Here is a 22,315-nt window from a genome sequence, read left to right as displayed (position 1 = left end):
AAGGAGCTTCTTGGGAAGTTTATTTTTCTGTTATGAGTAAGTGCTTTTCCCAGTCATACCAAGTTAGTTGATAAAGGCTCTGATTTAATTGTTTAATATTTTAAGAATAAGAGTCACCGTTAAATCCTTTCATTATCTAGGTGATAGCTTAGTAAAAATTTTATAGAATTTTAAGTGATTTATGATGATCCATGTGTACCTGTTTATGTTTTCAAAGGCAACATGCCACTAAATTACTAGCGTTGGTACCAAAAGCAATAGTCACATATATAACACTTTAGTATGACAGTAGTTTTGTTTTGTTTTTTGTTTGTTTTGTTTTTTTAAAGATTTTATTTATTTGACAGAGAGAGAGGCAGCAAGAGAGGGAACACAAGCAGGGGGAGTGGGAGGGAGAAGCAGGCTTCCCAATGCGGGGCTCCATCCCAGAATGCTAGGATCATGACCTGAGCCGAAGGCAGACACTTAATGACTGTGCCACCCAGGCGCCCCAGCAGTTTTGTTTTAAAACCAGAATCAGGGGCGCCTGGGTGGCACAGCAGTTGGGCGTCTGCCTTTGGCTCAGGGCGTGATTCTGGCGTTATGGGATCAAGCCCCACATCAGGCTCTTCCGCTATGAGCCTGCTTCTCCCACTCCCCCTGCTGTGTTCCCTCTCTCGCTGGCTGTCTCTATCTATGTCGAATAAATAAATAAAATCTTTAAAAAAAAATAAAATAAAACCAGAATCAGGTTGAATGTGACTTTTATTTAAACTAAGATTTATCCCTGTGCATTCATAAAACACTGATACACTAGTACCGTATTTCCTTTATTTTGTTTGATTACACATTTACTGAAAGGTAAATATACAGATCAAATGATGAGACTTCATGTTTCAGTAAAAGTTAAAAAAAAAAAAACCTTGTCTTTTTACTTAGTGCATCATGAAATAGAATTTTTTTTAAGGGTGGGCAGGGTGAGGGGCAGAGGGAGAGAGAGAATCTTTAAGCAGGCTCCATGCCCAGCACTGAGCCCAATGCGGGGCTTGATCTCACAACCATGAGATCATGACCTGAGCCAAAATCAAGAGTTGGATGTTTCAGCGATTGAGCCACCCAGGTGCCCCATGAAATAGAATTTTTTAATCAGAACAACTAGATAGGATCCTTTTCTGGAGGTGACCTAAAAGAAGTTAACTGGAATTATAGATTTTTTGGTTTCTGTTATTTATTTACTATACACTCTCAACCAGGAATAATGCAATAATGAGACACTCTGAAATCCATAATCCTTAAAAAAAAAAAAAAGGGGGTGGTGGTGGTGGAGGGGATTATATAAAAAGACCACATATCACAAGGTAAGAGGTTAAAATGACTGGGTATGTAATATTTTTTAAAACCTTCATTTTATGGGCGCCTGGGTGGCTCAGTCGTTAAGCATCTGCCTTTGGCTAACGGCATGATCCCGGAGTCCTGTGATCGAGCCCCACATCAGGATCCTCTGCTGGGAGCCTGCTTCTTCCTCTCCCACTCCCCCTGCTTGTGTTCCCTCTCTTGCTGGCTGTCTCTCTGTCAAATAAATAAATAAAATCTTAAAAACAAAACAAAACAAAACAAAACAAAAAAAACCCCCAAAAAACCCTTCATTTTAGGTCAGCACAAACATCCTTTATTTTTTCCCCCTATTTTCAGTAGCATTTCGTTTTGAGGTTTAACATAGCAAGCCAGTATAAAGTTCTACTCAGTCCAGCAGACCCCCTGACCCACAGTTTCACTTCCCCCGGGTACAGTTATCCTCCATCAGATCCAGAAGCATATGATCGTCCTCCGGATGTATCCTCAGGAGATCAATACAGCCTCATGCTGTGCCCCAGTGTCTACAGGTCGTCTCATCGCACAGGCATTTTATCATCTCACATTATCACAAAAAGGGTGAGTACAGTACAGTAAGATTTTGAGACAGATCACGTTCACATACCTTTTATCACAGTCTATTGTTATAAGTATTCTATTTTATTATCAGTTATTGTTCATCTCTTACTGTGCCTAATTTATGAATTAAACTTAATCACAGGTATGTTTGTATAGGAAAAAAAGAGAATATACAGGTTTCGGTACTATCCATAGTTTCAGGTATCCACTGGGGGTTTTGGAATGTGTCCCCTGGATAAGGGATACCACTGTAATCCTGGATTCAGAGCCATTTTAAGATGAAAATGGAAACAAGTTTAAGAAAAATAATTTTTTTCTGTAACATCTCAATCATCTGCTTGTTGACCCTTTCTTAGTCGACAGGTGGATACCCATCCTGTTGCAGATATACACTTAGCTGACAGTGATCTCTGGAAAGGAAACTCTGCATTTGAATTTGTTCTTGTTGGTGAGCCCTCTTGCTTAACTACAGATCCCAACAGTTAAAACCAGAAATAAACAGGACTGCCTAACTCAAGCTCTAACTGAAACCTGTTGTTCTTATTTCTTATCATACTTTCTTGACGCATTGATGAAGAGGTTTTGCAATGACCAGAACATCGTAACCACCAGGCCAGAAAAGCCTGAATAACAAAATGCCTAGAAAGACCACATCCCACACATCCCCTCCCCGCCCACGATCATGTGATGCACACATCCCTGACCCCCCCGACCTGTGATCACACACTGTCTGTTCTTTGGCACGTACCCCTCTGAACCTCTCTCTATAAAACTCTAGGTGTCCAGCTTGCAGGCTGAGAGGTCAGTAAGGCTTGAGCCTGCCACCTCCTCTGGCTGCTTGCACCAGAAAGAAATTTCTCTTTCTCTTTTCCAAATCCTGGTCTCTTGAGTTACTGGCTTCTCTTGTGCTGAGTTGATCTGAGTTTGTTCGGCCACAGTGCTGGCAAACCCAGCCGGAGTTGTGCTTTTGATTTGTCCAGCCTGCTAGGGATTCCTGGGGATGGAGCCCTTGGCCTCAAAGGGCACCAAAGTTTTTCCGTTGGTTTCTGAGTTACTGGCTTAGAGAGATCGCTGGGTAACATCCTTACATTATCTAAATGAGGTAGATAATCTGGTGGATACCTAGAGCTTCTGAAAAACCTATCCCTCATCAACCGTGGGTGCATTTTGATAGGCAGCAGGTATACCTCTAATGCTCTGCTGTGAAACAGAACTTCAATAGTGATAAAACCGAAGTACAGTGTTGGTATCCTTTGCTTTTTGCTTTTTCAGAACTGCCGATAGCTTTTTCCAGATGAAAGCTGTTTGAACAGCATCCACTGTTGCTGCCTGTAACAGGGTTCTGCCCGTGAAATAACATGCCCATCAGATAGATGGGTTTGCAGACTTGTCCTTTCTAATTCAATTTAGCTTCTCCATTCCTTGATGTTACCGTTGCTGTGAAGTCATTCCATTTCATTTTTACCTTGGTTGCAAGAGCTTTCAAAGGTTCATCTCCTTTGGCTCCAAGCTCGTCGATAATCTTGAAACTTGGCAAATTTCTGAGTTTTTCAGACCCTGCTTTAAATACAGGGTCTCTGTAAGAGGCCCAGTCGTGGGATCTCACCCAGAAATTAGCTTGGCCTCACAGTCAGGCAGTTCTCCCCACAGGAAGGGCCAAGATTTCCCACAGTTCTCCCAAAGGCTTGCGGTTGGAACAGCCCAGAGTTTCTTGGATAACTAGCCCTCCCCCTCTCCCAAGAGGCCTCCCCTACTACCCCAAGCCATGGGGCCATGGGGCAGCCTCCACCTGGGTCTCTGCTCAGCAGGTGTGCTGGGAGCCTGCTGGGAGCCGGCAGGCCTCAGGCTCTCCTAGCTTCAGCCCAGGGCTGAAATTCAGGGTGGGAGGAGGCTCCATCTCCCCCACCCAAGACCTCAGGTTGGGAGGCCCTGGCAGCTGGGCCTCAACATCTGGCCTGGAGCCCAACAAAGCTCCTCTGAGTTGCCTGGGCCACACTGGGGCCACAGAGTTTCTTTTTGGGGTGATGAAAATTTTCTGGAATAAGATCGTGGTGTTAGTCACACAACCTTGTGAATATATTACAAAACCCACTGAACTGTACCCTTTAAAATGGTGGATTTTACGGTATGTGAATTATATCTCAAAAACAAAAAAGGTTTACTACAGCAGAACTATAATATTTAAAAGTGAGAAACATCCAACAGGGTAATCACGATTATATAAACTACTGGATTGTAATACGGAAAATGCTAATGCTGAATGGTTTGTAAAGTCGAATACAAAATGGCCTCTACAAGGAGCTTGCCATGCCCACTTTGAGTTGGTTTTTCTAACTATTTTTACAAATGAGTAAACTGAGGCTTCCAGGACTAAAGATCTTACCCAGCAGGACACAAACAGTGGCGGAAAAGGAATTCCACCCCTGCTGGTCAGGCCCCGGGGGTTGGTTACCCACAGAACACCTCCTCAATTGTAATTTCCATTGTTATTTAAAACCAGACTTAGGGGTTTGGGAATTTTGTTCGTTTTCTCCAGGAAGTTTTCACAGTTTTCCTTCCTCCTTGCTGTTGCAGTTACAAGACAAGGGCTGTAGATTACCCGACGGGGGGAAGGGGGTGGTACCACGGTTTCTGAGGTCAGCGGGGGCGGGGCGCGACAAGGCTTCCAGGACCCTGAAGGCACGGCTTTCTCGCTCAGACACAACTCGGGTGTCGAGAGGTTAACTCGGAACGCCTGGGTTCAAACCGGAGCTCTGCCACTGACTAGTTCCGTAGTTACCTTGGGCCAGCGAAACCCCACGAGGCCTCTTTCTGCGTCTGACAAAGGTACGCCTACCTACCTCACAGGGCTGGTGGGGGCAGAACTTAGTTAAGGCTTGTAAAACAGCATAGCGCGGAGCACTCAGTACGCGCTCAAGGTGCGTTAGCTGTTCTCACAACCTGAACTTTCAGGGAAACGGCCACCAAGGTTCCGCGGTCCAGCCAGAGGCAGGTGTCATGTGCCACTTTCAGCAACAGGGCTTAAAAAACGCTCGAGTCCGACACAGAGCGGCGACACTTGGGGTCTCCCCACCTCCCCCCGTTTACGGCCGCAGAACCGACCTGACAGGACGAGCCGGGCGGTACACGCCCAACGAGCCGGTACACCCGGAGCTGGCCGGCCCAGCCCCCCACCCACGCCCCGGTCAGGCCGGCGTTCCACGTGCTCCGCTCTCCCCGCCCCTTTCTCGGGCCTTCCCCCCACGACCCATCCCACCCCGAGCTCTGTCGGGGGAGCAGCAGCAGCCCCCGGACCGACGCCAATGGCCACCGCCGTCAGCAGACACTTACTTATTAGAGGGTCCTTTCCGGCTGTTCCTCAGGGCCGGGACCGGCAGGAGTAAGGGCTAAGCGTGGAAGGACCCGGAAAGACCACGGTGTCGCGTCTGCCAGTTAGTTGCGTCCGTTTTTTGTGTTGTCGCTGCGGATAGGACTAGGCGGCCGCCCTTTCCTTCTCATTGGTCGTGGCTTCTGACTGTCTACACCAATAGGATGGACTTAGGGGGAGGGCGGAGATTGGAGCTCGGCTCCGCCCAGGCCAGGCGAGGGGGCCGCGTGTCGGCCGGCGAGTCTCGGGCGGAGCCGAGTATTTTGGGGGCGTGGTCAAGCAGTTTGGGGTGGGGCCGGGCGCGTTGGGGCGGGGCAGCGCGTTGGGGGCGGGCCCGGGCTGGGTAGGAGGCTGAGTTCTGATCCCGGAAGCTCGGAGGGAGCGAACTCCTCTGAAGAAGTGGTTACCTGACTCAGCAACGGGTACCTTCTCTGTCCGCAGGCAACTGATCGAGCCCGGAGTCGTCCTCTCGCCGTCCTGGGTTACTATCTTTAAACCGGAGACGTGGGGGGGAGGAAAGATTTTACTGTGGGAAAGACAAAGGAGTCTCTGAGATGAGAGAAAAACAGGTGGTGACGTCTTGGGCAGTGACCTCAGGTGGCTGAGGCTGCTGACCCGAGGTCTGTGTGGATCCAAGGTGCAGAGGAGCGTGGCCTTAAGGGCCGTCATGGAGGGTCACTTCTAGGTCTAGTTCTGTTTTCCTGCTTTGCTGTGTGACCTAGGTCAAGTCTCTTCTCTTTTTTGTGCCTTCATTTCTTCTGTTGAACAGTGAAGTTGATCTGATGTTCAGATGTTCTCTCCAGAGCAAAATTTGTTCGTACGACTAATATTTCCAGAGTGTTCTCTGTGTGCTGTGACCGTTCCAGATAGCAGCTGTCAGCTCTCAGAACTTCTAGAAGACTGTGATGGGCACTTGGCCAGAAGTGACAGTTTTGTGAGAAGATCTGGGTTCAATTAGGCCAGGCTTGGGGGAGGGGGAAGAAAGAAAAAAAATTAAGCAAATAGGCCAAGCTTGGTTGTTGCCACTAGCAGACCTGGCGCACCATGTGCCTTGTTAACCCGGGTCCCTGTGAGTGGCTGGACCAATTAGAAAGTAGGTCGTGTGGTTTATCAGTTGTATCTCAGTGTGAAAGCATTTCAATCAATAATAAAGAAGGTAGAATTTCCGCTCTCAAGGAGTTTACAAATGCATGGTGTGGAGCGGGGAGAGGTGGGGAGGGGAAGGAGAAGTGAGTATAGTCACAATAAAGGACAGCTTTGTGGAGCTTGCCCAGAAGAGAAGGCAGAGACAGAAATTCTAAGCTGAACAAACAATCTCACTGGAAGCCTGTTCAAAGAATAGTGAGGCATTCATTTTGGCTGTATGGGAGGGGATTCTTGGAAGCAAAACTGGCAGGGTAGGTTGGGTCAAATGTTAGGGAAAGGAGCAGGCAGAGGGGACCTCGGAAGGTCTGAGAGCTGGGGAGTGCAGGACTAGAGCTGTGCTTTGGAGAGATCACCCAGGCAGCACAGTGGGGGAGACTGGAGAGGACAGACTGCGGAAGTCCCTGGGGCCTCCTGAGGAGCTTATTGCAGCCGCAGTCCCTGTGAAAGTTAGGGAGGGCTGAAGCAGAGTGGTGGTCGCTGGGATGGAAGGGAGGGTAGATGGGGGACACGCTTCAGAGGAGGGAGGATCTGCAAGGTTTGATGAACTCTGTGGGATGAGTCAAAGGGGATTGCAAGCTGAAGAGCTCGGGTTGCTGGCCAAAGTCAGGAAGGCGTTGGTTTGGGGAGTGCTGAGTGAATGGCCACCAGCCAGGTAGAGGGCTCAGACGCAGGTGATGCCTTAGTGATCTGGAATAGGCACACCAGAGAAAAAAGATTACAGAACATTTGCAAATCAGGGCACAAGGGGAGCTTGGTCTCAAGCGAGAGTCATTTGGTGTCTGTGAACCTCTGTTTCCTCATAGATAAAATGAGGATGATGGTATGTACTGAAGAGGGTTATTGTGAGGAGTAGATGTGGTGACTATAGAGCACCTCATGCTTGGTCTACATGTGCATGGAGGGAGCACCCTCCATGATGAGGAAGGCTGGATATCTGGATGGTGCATATTACCATCAAAAGTAAAAGTAGGGTGACACCTGGGTGGATCAGTCGGTTAAGCAGCTGCCTTTGGCTCAGGTCATGATCCCAGGGTCCTAGGATCAAGTCCCGAATCTGGCTCCATGCTCAATGGGGAGCCTGCTTCTCTCTCTGCCTGCTGCTCTCTCCACTTGTGCTCTTTCTTTCTGACAAATCAATAAACACAATCTTAAAAAAAAAGTAAAAATAGGGGCACCTGGGTGGTTCAGTCAGGTGAGGGTCAGACTCTTGATTTTGGCTGAGATCATGATCTCAGTCATGAGATCGAGCCCCACCTTGGCTCCACGCTTGGTGTGGAGTCTGCTTGAGATTCTCTCTCTCCCTTTTCCTCCGCCCCTTCCCCTGCTCATTCTCTCTCTTTAAAATAAATAAAAAGGGGCGCCTGGGTGGCTCAGCCGTTAAGCGTCTGCCTTTGGCTCAGGTCATGATCCCAGGGTCCTGGGATTGAGCCCCACATTGGGCTCCCTGCTCTGCGGGAAGCCTGCTTCTCCCTCTCACACTCCCCTTGCTTGTGTTCCCTCTCTAGCTGTCTCTCTCTGTCAAATAAATAAATAAAATCTTTAAAAAAAAATAAATCTTTAATGAAAAAACTAATTCATTTTTTTAAAAAAAATTCATCTCCAGAATTTGAAGCCAAGGCAAATAAAAGTTTTATCTAAAATGAATAACATTAAAATTGACTACCTTAAAAAGAAAAAGATATATAGTCCTTGACATGTGCCACATATTTTCTAAACTCTTTCCATATATTCATTCTTTTAATTACAACGACCGTGTGAGGTAGGCACTACTAATATCACTACTTCACTGATCTGTTGAGTCATAGGTTAAGTAGCTTGCTCAGGGTCACACAGTTGGTGAATGGCAGAGCCAGGATTTAAAATCAAGCAGTCTGGTTCCAGAGTTTGTGCTCTCAAGGCAAAAACTATTGAAAGTTAAAAGACACTCTTTGGTATAAAATATCTTTAACTCCTATCACAGAAAAGCAATTTTCTTAATATATAAAGTAGTACAAATAAACATGGTAGAAAAATGAAGTGTCTCTACCAACAATACAGAAAAGGAAGTAAACATTCTTTCTTGTAGGCTCTATGTCTAGCATGGAGTCCAATGTGGGGCTTGAACTGACAACTTTGAGATCAAGACCTCAGCTAGGGTCAAGAGTCTGACATTTAACTGACTGAGCCATCCAGGTGTCCCTGGACTGAAGCCCTTCCTAAGGATCTGGTCCAAGTAACGATGACATCAAATGTTGGAACCCCCAAACTCAACCGACTGAGCCACCCAGGTGTCCCTGGCCTAAAGCTCTTTCTAAGGATCTGGTCCAAGTAATTGATGACATCAAATGTTGGAACCCCCAAACTCATGCACAAGACTTGTGGTGCCTCTGAACCTTAGCTAGTGAGCAGTTGACCAATTTAACAATTAATAATACATGGTTGATGCAAAAATTTATGAAACAGAAAAGCACAAAGTAAAAAAAAAAAAAAAGCAAAAAACACCCAAATTACCTATGATAAATCCATTCCTTGAAAAAAACCACTGTTAACATTTGGATGCCTTTATTTCTAAGCATGTGTTTGTTGTACTTGTTTATACAGTTCATTAGTTTTTTCAAATATTTATTGAGCACTTGGAATGCCATGCCCGTTCTAGGTGCTGGGGATTAGTTGTATTGTTTTTTTAATAATTAAAAACTTCTTTTTGAAACAATCACAAGCTAATAGAAAATTCCAACTGTAATACAGAGGAATTTCACACTGGAATACTCTTAGTTTGTATTTTCCACAGTATAATCACAATGTATATATATATCCACAATATAACCATCAAAATCAGGAAATCATCATTTTTCTACAACCCAGTCCTTGGCCCCACTCAAGAATCACCCATTGTCCCAGTAATTTTCTTTATGGTAAAAGAATCAGAATTACACACTGTATTTGGTTATGTCTCAAATCTCCTTCAGTATAGAACAGTTCCTCAGTCTTCCTTTAATTTTCATGACCTTGACACTTTTGAAGATTACAAGCCAGTTAATTTGTAGAATGTCCCTCAATTTGGGCCCTCGTTTTAGGTTTGTCTGCTGTTTTCCAGGATTAGATTCAGACTGTATCTTTAACAGGGAAATCATTGAGGTGACACTGCATTCTTCTTGTTGCATCCTATGAGGAGGCACATAATTTTGATTTGTCCCATTATGGATGATATTAACTTTCATTTCTTGATTAAGGTAATGGTCAGATAGGCTTCTCTAATGTAAAGTTACTCTTTTTTTAAAATTAAAATTTATTTTAAATTTTGAAATAATTATAGACTCACAGGAAGTTGCAAAAATACTATAAAGAAGTCCCTGTACTCTTCATATAATTTCCCCATGGTAACATCTTACATACATAGTACAACATTACCTTTTTTGGGGTAATTTGTAAGTATTCGTGAGTATGTAAATATCCTCTTCTTTACCAAGCATTCAATTAATCAATTGATTAATGTGCTCAGAGTTTCCTACGTTATTTGGTGGGTTAAATCCAGTCTCATCATTATTTATTTTTACACTAAAATAGTCCCAGTTTGGCTAGTAGAAGCTCTTCAAACTAACTTCTGTGTTCTTTTGACATGTCCTCATTCTTTGATCATTCTTTTCTGGCAAAAGATATTGTAGGCTCATCTTGTGCTTCCCCCTGCCCTGGGCCTGAATGAGTTATTTCTCTAAGGAGTCCCAGTATCGTTTAATGGACAGTGATATTTAGAAGCCAAGATCTGAGTGCTAAGCATATTCATTGCTATTAGGGCAACCTTCTTGCAAGGCCCACTCAGGGTCACAGTTGGGAATATACACCCACACACTTCCACACACTATGTACACACACACACACACACATTTACATCTATATTTACTTATACATCTATCTATCATCTATCTTCACTTGGTCTTAGCCAAAAGACTGAGAAGCGATTATCTATCTTGAAAACCATGAATTCACACCAATACCTAATTCCAATCCATCACCATAGGGCTCATTCATGTTTTCTCCCTTTCCATATTTGTATCTTCCCTAACAGTGAATTATCTTCTTCTTCTTCTTCTTTTTTTTTTTTTTGTAAGATTTTGTTTATTTATTTGAGAGAGAGAGAGAGCACAAGTAGGGGGAGGAGCAGAGGGAGAGGGAGAGGCAAACTCCCTACTGAGTGGGGGCTCAATCCCAGGACCCCAAGTTCATGACCTGAGCCGAAATCAGCTGCCTAACTGACTGAGTCACCCAGGAATGCCAACAGTGAGTTATCTTTAATGTATTTCCTTATTTGATCAATCCGTCTGGAGGTAGCCATGCATACAGGAGTCTCCACCACCATTCCTTTCCCAGCACAGATGCTGTCCTAACCCCGTACCTGCTCTGAGAACCTGTGCTGGACCATGCTCTCCATGCCCCTCCAAAGCGGATGCCTTCCTCATTCTCAGGTTCCAACACTCCATGTGAGGATGTAGTTTTGGACAGACAAAAATCCTTGCTTTCAAAGAGCTTACATTCTAATTGTGGGGTAGGGGGAACAAAGAAGATAAAAGTAAGACATCAGGTAATGATAAGTGCAGTGAAAAAACAGGATGATGTGATAAGAAGGGATTGAGATACTACTGTGGATTGGTGATATGTGGATTATTGTCTTCATGCCCCACTCTCCATCCTTCTTTGCCCTGTTCCATGTATACCCACATGCATTACTTTAGCCCCTTTGCTGCCTGCTTTCCGATTGAGTTCAACCAGGAGGAGACAGATGGGTAAGAGGAAAGAGAAATCCTTTGCTGCTCTGGGATGTGTTTTCTGGCAGTGGGCCTTCCCTGGGCTCCAGCTCTCACCAGGCTCCAGAAATTCCATTTCCTCCCCTTGTCCCATCAAGCCCCCTGGTAGTAATAGCTTCCCACTGTCACTAGCCTATGGGTGCTCCAATGAGCTTGTTTCTCTTTACCCTGCTTCCACCTTTGTTAACAGTTCCATCATTAAAATCTCTTGAACTATCTGAGCTGGGTTTTACTTCAGGAAAGGGCTCTTTGAGGAAATGACTCTTTTTGTTTAAACAATTTTTGTGAACCATTTTTTTTTCAGGTCAATATATATTCTTACCCAATAGGATTTTCAAAAACTCAGTTTGATCAGTTAAAAAAGGAAAACATTAGCCGGTTTGTCTTTCAGGAATTGAGTGCAGAATAGATTGTCTTCTTCTCCTGCCCCTGACCTGAGGGCTAAGTGGCTTACCCTTTGCTTTATTGTGGGAAGTATGCTGCTGTTGTGACTCTAAAAACGCCCCCCCCATCCAGTTTATCTAAATAATTCCATTTTGAGCTTCTTTATGATGCAGACTGTAATTCCTTATCAGGCTTCATCCTCAGCTGTGCATTTCTCCTCTCTCTTTCCCCCTGGGAGGGATCTCAGTCATTAGGAGTCAATGGAGGCCTTTCTTGGAAACACAGGCCATTGCAGAAGCCTACTTTTTCCACCTTCTTTCATTACCCTGTCTACTTGGTGCCGAGAATTGTGCTTCCATTGGGGGATTCTTCAAATAATTTCTATAACTTTTCCCCCCTTCTGCTAAGCATTTGCAAGCCTGGGGTCTTCCCAGGGTGGCCTGGATTTGAGAATGAGCAGGGGCCTGCAGGAAGAGTCCTCTGTCATAGCTTCAATTAGCATCACTCATTTCCTCAGCAAGCTAGAAGAATGTTACAAGGATGTGCCCTGTTTCCCGTGAGTGGCTTTATCAGTGACAACAGCTTTATAGACATAAGAAGGTATAGATTAAAGAAGGGGAAAAAAATCCCGCAGATTAAGAGCAGGGGAAAAAAATTGAAGCATGTAATTGTTCCAAATCTGATTGCATCCCTGCTTTGTTCTGCATTTGGATTTGTATTTAACACTGATGGGGGAGGGGATTGTCTTTAGGGGACAGGAGGAAGGGAGCAGGGAAGAAGTGGCTTCAGCTTAGCCTTAGGAGACAGAAAGACTTGAAGCAGAACCCGCTTTATCAAGAAACCTGTGCAAGCATGTGCCTGGGGAGGCTTTAGGAAAAAAAAAAAATCAGATGGGCATGTTGTTCCTGATCTCAGGAGAGGACATAAGGGACTGGATTAAGCCTTTCTGTTGTTTTCTGGGATCACATATGTAGAAAATCAGATAACCCAAGAAGGCTAAAATAAGGGACCTCTTTAGCCCCCATTTCTCAGATGAATCCATACCGAAAGCCAGATCTTGTCACAAAATTAATTTCTTCCTTGTTCTGTCCCAAATTTGATGACCTAGACCCCACCTTTCCAGATCCCACGCTATGGGTAAGTGTGACGACATATTTGAAGGTGTTTGTGTATTGGAAGGAAGACACTTTATGTTGCCTAGTATTCGTGGTCATCACTTGAAATACAGCCTCGAGGTTAAGACTGTGTGCTATGAAACCAGTCGGTCTGTGTCCAAATTCCTGTTCCTTTACAGTTTAGCTGTGGGCCCCTGGACATGTTAATTGGCCTCTCTGAGCCTCAGTTTCCCCAGCTGAAAAATGAGGCTACCAAGGATATCTACCTCAGTGTGAGAGTTAAACGAGCTTGGATCCTACAAAGCACTTAGAAAGAACAGTGCCTGACCCACAGTGAGCTCGTGAGAACTCAGTGACACCGAATGCAAACCCTCCCCCTCCAAACCAAAAAACGGACACTTCTTTTACATAGTGGGAGTCCCAGCCGCTTCGCTGGACATCCTTGAGGAGGAGCTGGGAAGGCAAGGGAGAATTGCAGAGGGAGGTTTTCCAGGCATCTGCCTTTCCAATCCGAGGCATGGGTGTGATTTCCTACCTCCACCTGCCGAGACCGCTCCTTCCTACAAGGCTCAGTGTCTGCCACGGTAGGCTTTTGCTGCAATGGCTTTAACTAATTCTTTATCCTGCAGTGGAGGGTTCAGCAAGAAAAACTTCTCTTTCTATAAATGGCTTCTTCCCACCTCACCTCCGTGGGCATTGTCTAATGGTGGGGTTGGCTCATTTTCTGGAACCAAATAAACATTTGTTCCCTCTCGCCCCACGGTGGTAGCGCCACTATTAATGAGCTGCAGGGCTGCCCATTGCTTCAGGAGCCATTACGGAAGCCCTAATAGAGTTCTGTTTATTGCCAGGGGAGGTGTCGGAGGCAGAGAAAGCACAGCTGGGGCTTCCAGCCCCCAGCAGGTCGTGCGGTGCAGGCAGCCAGGGCAATCATTCTTAGGCTTGTGAAGTCAGGACATAAATTCCAAGAGGAATAAAAATGAGTGAGATAAGGGAACTGGGGTCTGTGATTTAGAGTCATTTTTCAGGTTTCCGAAATTTTGAGTCCGTTAAGGTAACATGGGAGTGCAAATGAAAGCACACTGCCTAAAGGGGTGGCAATCTGAGCAATGCCCTATTAAGGTACAAGCTCTGAGTTGGTTTCCTTGTCAGAGATTGCACTCTCTGGTGCTCAATAAATATGCATTGTAGGTGCTGCGGATTGGCTGAGCCATCGGGGAGATCTTCAGAATGAATAGGGTCCATCGCGGTGCAATATGCACAGAATATATGTTGTGTCAAAATCCATCGGTTCCTTCACTAAACCAGCCTCTACAAGCACTGAGGTTGGGCACGGCTAGTTGGTTGGCAGAGAATACTAAACTTGTAGGAACGAGAGAGCACTACAGAAATAGACGCTTCTCAGAATTCCCTGAAGGCAGTCTGGACCATCCAGCATGAAGCATTTGTAGGCACTGGTTTTAGATGATGATGTTTTTGGCTGGATGGACTGAGATTTGCAGATAAATGAATGTCTGAGACGCACCTCTCTGTGCAAAGCTCCGGAATCCCAATCAGGCTAGCACAAGCCAAAAGAGAGTTTAGTGGGAGGATTCTGGGGGTATGTCGTATCTAGGGGGAGGAGGCACTGGAATTAGAAACTGGAATGTCAGGAACCCAGGTGGTTTTTTTCCTCTGCCCCCCTGAGAGCTACGTCATCTCTTAGTTCTGCTGCTCTCTGCAATCTGTTCTGGTTCTTCCCCCCCCCCCCGAGATTGATTTATTTATCTTATTGAGAGAGAGAGAGAGAGCGTGTGCGGTAGGGAGGGCCAGAGGGAGAGAGAGAATCTCAAGCAGACTCCCTGCTGAGTGTGGAGCCCAATGTGGGGCTTGATCCCATGACCCCAAGATGACCCCAGCTGAAATAAAAGAGTTGGTCGCCCAACCCACTGAGTCACCCAGGCGCCCCTGCAATCTGATAGTTCTACATGCCCACTCTAATGGGCTGTAAAATAAATAGAAAAGGTATAATAATGTTTTAGAAATGAGTGGATAAACTAAAACAAATTGAAGGAAAAGAGGCCTCTGCCCAAAAAAAGTAGACCCCAGAGTTTAAGGAAAATGAAAAAAGATTCAGATCTCCTCAATGCCAGTTGGCATCACCAGCACCTAAGAGAGAGGAAACATCTAGGTCCCCTGATTATAGTAACACCACAGTGAAGGGAACCAGGACTGTGAGACCACCCTGAGTGAGGTACCAGGTAGAAGCCTGGGTTGAGTCAGGAGACAGAACAGAAGGAAGAGAGGCTTTTATATTATATAAATATCACACCGGTCTGTGTGCTTGAGAACTTTTTGATTTCTGCAGGTCAGTCCTGCTGACTCAGGTCTAAGCAATATGTATAATAAATTGGACAGATCCCTGCAGCCTCGTCTGTTCTTCTAGTTGGCATTGATGACCAGAGAAAGCTGGCCTGGGAAAGGTGAAAATATCTTGGAAGAATGAAGGTGAGATTTAGTCCAAAATCAGTGAGTAAGACTAAGCAAGGTAAACATCCCTGTGATGATGTCTGTGGCCTGGCACCAGGTGTCAAGGCCTGAGTGGGGCAAAGGCGGCACTGGCACAGGGGAGGGAGAGCATCAGGGGCTGTAGTGGTCCATTATGGGGAATCAGAGCCTAGGTAGGGTGAGGCAGGCATATATATGGGGGAGTGATATTAGTGATGTTAGTAGCAGCAGGGTAAGGCCAGTATGGGGCGTTGGAGCCTGAATGGGGTAAGGAGGGTACTCACTCAGCTGAGGGGTGGGCTGGGAGGATGTGAGAGACCATGATAGGAGACTGGTTACATATTGGGTGGGAGAGGGAGGGAGGAAGGGAGATTGATTTGTATTAGTTTACTACGGCTGCCATAACAAAATGCTATAGACAAGGTGGCTTTAAACAACAGAAATTTATTTCTCACAGTTCCAGGGTCTAGAAGTCCAAGATCAAAGTGTTGGCAGAGTTTGTTTCTCGTAAGGCCTCTCTCCTTAGCTTGCAGATGGCTGCCGGCTGACTGCTTGCTCACATGGTCTTTCCTCTGTGTGCACATTTCTGGGGTTTCCCCATGTGTCCAAATTTCCTCTTCTTATAGGAACTCCCGTCAGATTGGATTGGGGCCCATTCTAATGGCCTCATTTTAACTTAATCATCTCTTTAAAGGCTTTCCATCTCCAAATACAGCCACGTTCTGAGCTGTCGGGGGGGGGGGGCTTAGAGCTTTGACTTATGGATTCTGGGGAGATAATTCTGTCCATAACATGATCCAATAAATAATACATTGACAATAAAAGGAGACAGGGTTCTCACTGCCAAAGAAGGGAGCTAGTAACACAGAAAGATGGAAAGCTAGATTGGAATTGAGGTACTAAAGTGAATTATGATTTTCAATAGAAAGAAAACAAATACAGATGTTAATGTGTGTATGTCCACGTGCACATATTCCCACCCTTTGGCCCCTGAGAGGGCCCAGGAGCAGCAACACCGTATTGACAATAAGCATACCTAATGTTCAGATTTTGGCCCCTAAATACTGTTTTCTAGCAAAAGGAACCAATTTAAAAAAAAATTAATTTAATTTTTTTAAAGAAATGGCTGACTCTAGGGTTAGGGCAGAGAAAGTCCAAGATGAGTCTGGAATATCCAGTTTGAAGGGACTCTTGTTGGCTCAATCTGGGACTATCTGAGCATGTAAATGAATGATAGTATTAATGGATTCTAGCCCACTGAATAAGTAGGAGTCGTTGTGTCCATAATGATATAATGAACTAAATGAATAAACAAATGAAGAGAGAAGAAAAGTTTTTCTTCCAGCAGAATGCCAATGAATAGAGATGATGGAGTTAGAAAATCATGATTTGGCAACCATCATCATCATAATTAATTCAGCAAAGAAACGCCAATGGATGATGAAACTAGAGGACAAGTGTTTGATGAAGTAAGGACATAGACACAATTTCAAAACAGCTCCTAAAAATGCTTAATAATGACAAGGAGGGAAAGAGTAAATACACAGTGGAGAAATCTGGCAAATACCCCCTTGATCAAGTGATCAAAGTTAATATCACCAGTAATGGCACAAATCTTGATTGGGTACCATCAGATAGATGCAACGAGAAGAACACGGCATCACTTTTGTCGTATTCTTGCCCAAAACGCAGAACCTGAATCTAACAATGAGGGAACATTAGGCAAACCCATATTGAGGGACATTCTCCAAAATAACTGTCCTGTAATCTTCAAAAATTTCAGGGTCATGAAAGGCAAGGAAAGTCTGAGGAGCTATTCCAGAAAGAAGCGTAAAGAGACATGACAATTTAATGTAACATGTCATCTGATTTGGATCTAATTTTCCAGAGAATTTTACTGGAACAATTCGCAAAACTTGAGTGCGTTTCTAGATTTGACAGTGGTAGTGTATAATGTTAATTTTCTGATTTTGATGTTTGTATTTTGATTATATAGGAGAGTGTCCTTGTTGGTAAGGATTATACATTAAAGTTTTTAAATGTCATGGGGCATCATGTTGGCTACTTATTTCCAAACGGTTCAGGAAAAAAAGAGGTTATGTTTTTCTTTCTTTCTTTTCTTTCTTTCTTTCTTTCTTTCTTTCTTTCTTTCTTTCTTTCTTTCTTTCAAGATTTTATTTATTTGAGAGAGAGAGAGAGCATGAGTGGGGGAGAGGCAGCAGGACAAGGAGACTCATTGCTGGGTGTAGACCCAGCTGTGGGGCTTGACCCCAGGACCCTGAGATCATGACCTAAGCCAAAGTCAGAACTTAACTGACTGAGCCACCCAGGGGCCCCTAAAATTATTTCTAAGTTACAAAATTATCTAGACAAAAAAATGGGGATAAAATTAAATCTTTTTCTTTTTTTGACAAACAAAAACAGAGTTTATTATCAGTGGACTCACTAAAGGAAATTCTAAAGCACATTTTTTTTCAGGCAAAATAAAAATGATCTCATATGAAAGGTTAGAAATAAAGGAAGGAATTGGGGTGCCTGGGTGGCTCAGTCAGTTGGGCGCCTGCCTTCAGCTCGGGTTGTGATCCCAACATCCTGGGATCGAGCCCCACATCAGGCTCCCTGCTCGGTGGGGAGCCTGCTTCTCCCTCTTCCTCTCCCTTTGATGCTTCCCCTGCTTGTGCTCTCTCTCTATCAAATAAATAAATAAAATCTTTAAAAAAAACAAAAACAAAATCCCCCCCAAAAACAAAAAAAAAATAAAGGAGGGAATAAAAAAAGGGGCAAATAAATCAGTAATCTAGAAGAACGGAAACTGTAGAGTTTTAAAATAAAATATATGTCAATAATGACACCTAAGTTGGGAGGGGGATATATTGAATTATCTGGGAAGAATGTAGATGTACTGATTGAATTAGATTTTGGTAAGTCACAGATACATGTTGTAATTTTTAATGTGAAGCACGCTAAGAGTAAAAGAATAGGATAATATAGCTTCAAAGAATGTAAGAAAATAGAATGATAAAAAATGCTCAGTCAATCCAGAAGGCAGCAAAAACGAGAGAAAAAGGAACATAAAATATATGGAACAAGAGTAAAGCACATAGGGGCTCCCAGGTGGCTCAGTTGTTAAGCGTCTGCCTTCGGCTCAGGGCGTGATCCCAGGGTCCTGGGATCGAGCCCTGCATCGGGCTCCCTGCTCCGCTGGGTGCCTGCTTCTTCCTCTCCCACTCCCCCTGCTTGTGTCCCTCTCTCGCTGGCTGTCTCTCTCTCTGTCAAATAAATAAATAAAATCTTAAAAAAAAAAAAGTAAAGCACATAGATGTTGGTGAAAATGCAAACTGGTGCAGCCATTGTGGAAAACAATATAGAGGTTCCTCACAAAATTAAAAATAGAACTACCATACAATTCAAGAATTGCACTACTGGGTATTTACTAAAAATACACAAAGACACTAATTAAAAGGGATGCATGCATCCCTATGTTTGTTTGTTTATTTATTTATTTATTTATTATTTTTTTAAAATATTTTATTTATTTGAGAGAGAGAGAGAGTTAGAGTGAGGGTGTGCACGAGTGGGGGGAGGATCAGAGGGAGAGGGAGAAACAGACTCTCCGCTGAGCAGGGAGCCTGATGGGGGGCTCCACCCTGGGACTCCCGGATCATGACTTGAGCTGAAGGCAGATGCTTAACCGACTGAGCCACCCATGTGCCCCCACTCCTATGTTTATTGCAGCATTATTTACAATAGCCAAATTATAGAAGGTGCCCGAGTGTCCATCGATAGATGAATGGATACCAAAGATGTGGTGTATGTAAGCAATGGAATATTATTCAGCCATGAGAAAGAATGAAATCTTGCCATTTGCAACAACATGGATGGATCTAGGGAGTATCATGCTAAGCGAAATAAGTGAGAGAAAGACAAATACCATGTGATTTCACTCATGTGGAGTTTAAGAAACAAAACAAAAAAGAAAAAAAAAGACAAACCAAAAAACAGACTCTTATTGGAGAGAACTGGTAGTTACCAGAGGCGAGGTGGGTGGGGAAATGGATGAAATAAGTGATGGGAATGAGGAGTGCACTTCTTATGATGAGCGCACTTCTTATGATGAGCACTGAGTAATGTATAGAATTGTCAAATCACTATATTTTACGCCTAACGTACTGGAGTTAAAATAAAAAAAATAAAGCACGTATTATTAATGAAATTGATTTTAATCCAAATATATCAGAATTAACATTGACTGTATCTGGACTAAGTGCTTCAGTTAAAAACAATGACTACTAAAGTGGATAAAAAGTCAAACAAAAGCTAACTATCTGTTACTTAGACACATCTAAAACATAAGGATACAAAAATTTTGAGAGTCAAAGGAGAGTAAAAACTCCATGTGAACTAGTAGAAACAGTTGTGTGGCTGTATTAAACAACATGGATTTTTTTTTTAAAAGATTTTATTTATTTATGTGACAGAGAGACAGCCAGCGAGAGAGGGAACACAAGCAGGGGAGTGGGAGAGGAGCCCAACACAGGACTCCATCCCACGACCCTGAGATCATGACCCGAGCCCAAATGAAAAGTCAGGAGCTTAACCAACTGAGCCACCCAGGAGTGCCACGAATTTACCTTTGAATCACCTAGTAATGAAGGTTTACGTTGTATAAAACAAAAATTGACAGAATTACAAACAGAAATGGGCAAAATCTTAATAACCGGGCTGTTTTAGCATATGGCTCTCAATAACTCACAGGATAAGTGGACAAACATTAGTAATCACATGGGAGATTTGAACAGTATGATGAGCAAACTTAATTTAATGGACATATTAGTAGATAAAACTAGACCTAATTACTGCAGAATACATATTCTTTTTAAGGCCAGATAATATTTGTAAAATCTGGATATATATTTGGCTATAAAGGAATTCTTGACAAACTTCAAATGATTAGAATAATGGGGTGTGTGTTTTGTGACCACAATGCAATCATACCAGAAATCAATAACAGAGAGATAATAGAAAATAAATCTCCTTACATCTGCAAATTGTATTATTTAGCTTTAGTTAGGTTATCGTGCAAACAGACAACCTCAGTCTGTCCTTGACTTACAACATATTTATTTCTCATTCATGTTCATGTTGCCCCTGTTGCAGCTCTGCTCCAAGCCCTAGGCTAGCTTTAGGTCTCTTTTCTGCATCTTTTTGTTCTGGGGTCCAGGAAAGAAGGAGCAACCAACCACATGGCACATGCCTTTCTCGTGGCAGAAGTCACTGGAGTGCAGAAGGCCTAGCAAGCCTCACAAGCAGACTTAAAACTCTGCTGTAATATAGCGTACAGATCTCCCTGGACTTATGGTGGGCTTATGTCCTGACAAACCCTTTGTACGTTGAAAACATTGTTAAGTTGAAATCACATTTAATACACCTAACCTACCGAACATCAGAGCTTAGCCTTGCCTACCTTAAACGTGCTCAGAACACTTACTTAGCTTACAGTTGGGCAAAATCATCCAACACGAAACCAATTCTACAATTAAGTGTTGACTGTCTCACGTAATTTACTGGATGCTGAGGGTGACAAACAGAATGGTCATACGGGTGCAGAATGGTTGTCAGCGTATGGGTTGTTTACCTGCCTGATTATGGTTGGAAACTGTGGCTGGCTGCCACTGCCCCACACTGTGAGAGAGGATCCCACACATATTACTAACCTGGGGAAAGATAAAAATTCAAAATTCAAAGTACAGTTTCTACTGAATGCGTTTGACTTTTGCACCACTGTAAGGTAAAAAAATTATAAGTCTAACCATCATAGGTCAGGGACCATCTGTACCATCTGTTCCATAGTCCATTGGCCCAAGAAAGCCACATGGTCAAATCTAAACTCAGTGGGCATGTATTATCCTACTACGGGTGAGGAAGGAGTAAATAATTAAGAAAAAATTATATATCTATAACTTAAATGAAGAAATACATTTCTAGATAACCCATGGGTTGAGGAGGAAATTACAGAGGACAATAGATTAAAAAAATGAATTAATAATGAAAAATCCCAACACATTACAATCCTAGGATGCAGTTAAAGCAGTTTTTGGAGGAAAATTTATACTTAATTGCATATGTTAAAAATGAAGAAAGACGGACGATTAGTGGGATAAGCATTCATCTCCAGAAGTGAGAAAAAGAGCCACCCTACAGCACCCTACCCACCCTACAGGAGGGTGCTGAGTGGCTGGAGGACATTGTCTTTTTTTTTTTTTTTTTTTTTTTTTTTTTTTTTTTTTTTTTTTTTTTTTACCTTTTCAGTTTCATGTCATATGCACTTATTTATCTTTAGGAAAGTACAGCATTGAATTTGGCTTATAATGCATCCGTTTCTTGTATACATTTGGTTTGAGGGGCTTGAAAGGAAAAAGAAAAAGAGCAAAAACAGACTAGTTTAGGAATGAGAGGGGAGACATAATCATAGTACAAAACAGAAAAAGATTAAAGGTGTTTTGATAGACTGCAACATACAACTCTATGGCAGCAAATTTGACGTCCCAGAGAAAATGGGTTATATCTTATCAAAATACAAACTATCAAATCTGACCCAAGCAGAAATGAAAAAGTAGAAGAGATTACTGACCATAGATGAAATCAGAAAGATGATTCAAAATCTACCATTAAAAACGGGGACTAGGTAGATTCAAAGCTGAGTTTTGTCTAGTCTTTAAAGAATGGATGATTCTGAAGTTATTTAATGTATTCCAAACTACAGGAGAAAATTGACCCCCCAACTTGTTTTACAAAGCCAGCGTAATTTTACAACCCAAACTGGATGAAAGTAGTACAAAAGAGAATTCTAGAACAGTCTCACTAGTGAATGTATATTTGCAAAAACTCAAAATATCAGTAAATCGAATCTAGCAAAAAGAGCCTAGAAGTTTATCAAACACACACAAAACAAAACAAAACGAAACAATAAAATAGCAAAAATACCCCCCCCCCGATATAGCAGGACCAGGAAGGCTTTCTTGAGATGATTCAATATCAGGAAACTTTTCGATAAAATTCATAATAAGAAAAACTATATGATCATATAATAGATGATAAAAAGGCATTTGATAAAGTTCATCTCA

General features: G+C 43.2%; 1 protein-coding gene across 1 annotated transcript in view; it reads left to right on the top strand.

Moving 5' to 3' along the window:
- Window positions 1-4,618: 4,618 nt before the first annotated feature.
- Window positions 4,619-22,315, top strand: part of DPF3 (double PHD fingers 3) — a 286,307-nt gene continuing 268,610 nt past the window's right edge. Inside the window, exon 1 of the mRNA XM_034642255.1 lies at window positions 4,619-4,737. The gene's annotated coding sequence lies outside the window, so the exon portion shown is untranslated. The remainder of the gene's footprint in view (window positions 4,738-22,315) is intronic.

This window comes from Ailuropoda melanoleuca, chromosome 14, assembly GCF_002007445.2.
Source record: "Ailuropoda melanoleuca isolate Jingjing chromosome 14, ASM200744v2, whole genome shotgun sequence".
Classification (NCBI taxonomy): Eukaryota; Metazoa; Chordata; class Mammalia; order Carnivora; family Ursidae; genus Ailuropoda; species Ailuropoda melanoleuca.
This window is presented reverse-complemented; position numbering and strand designations above follow the sequence as displayed.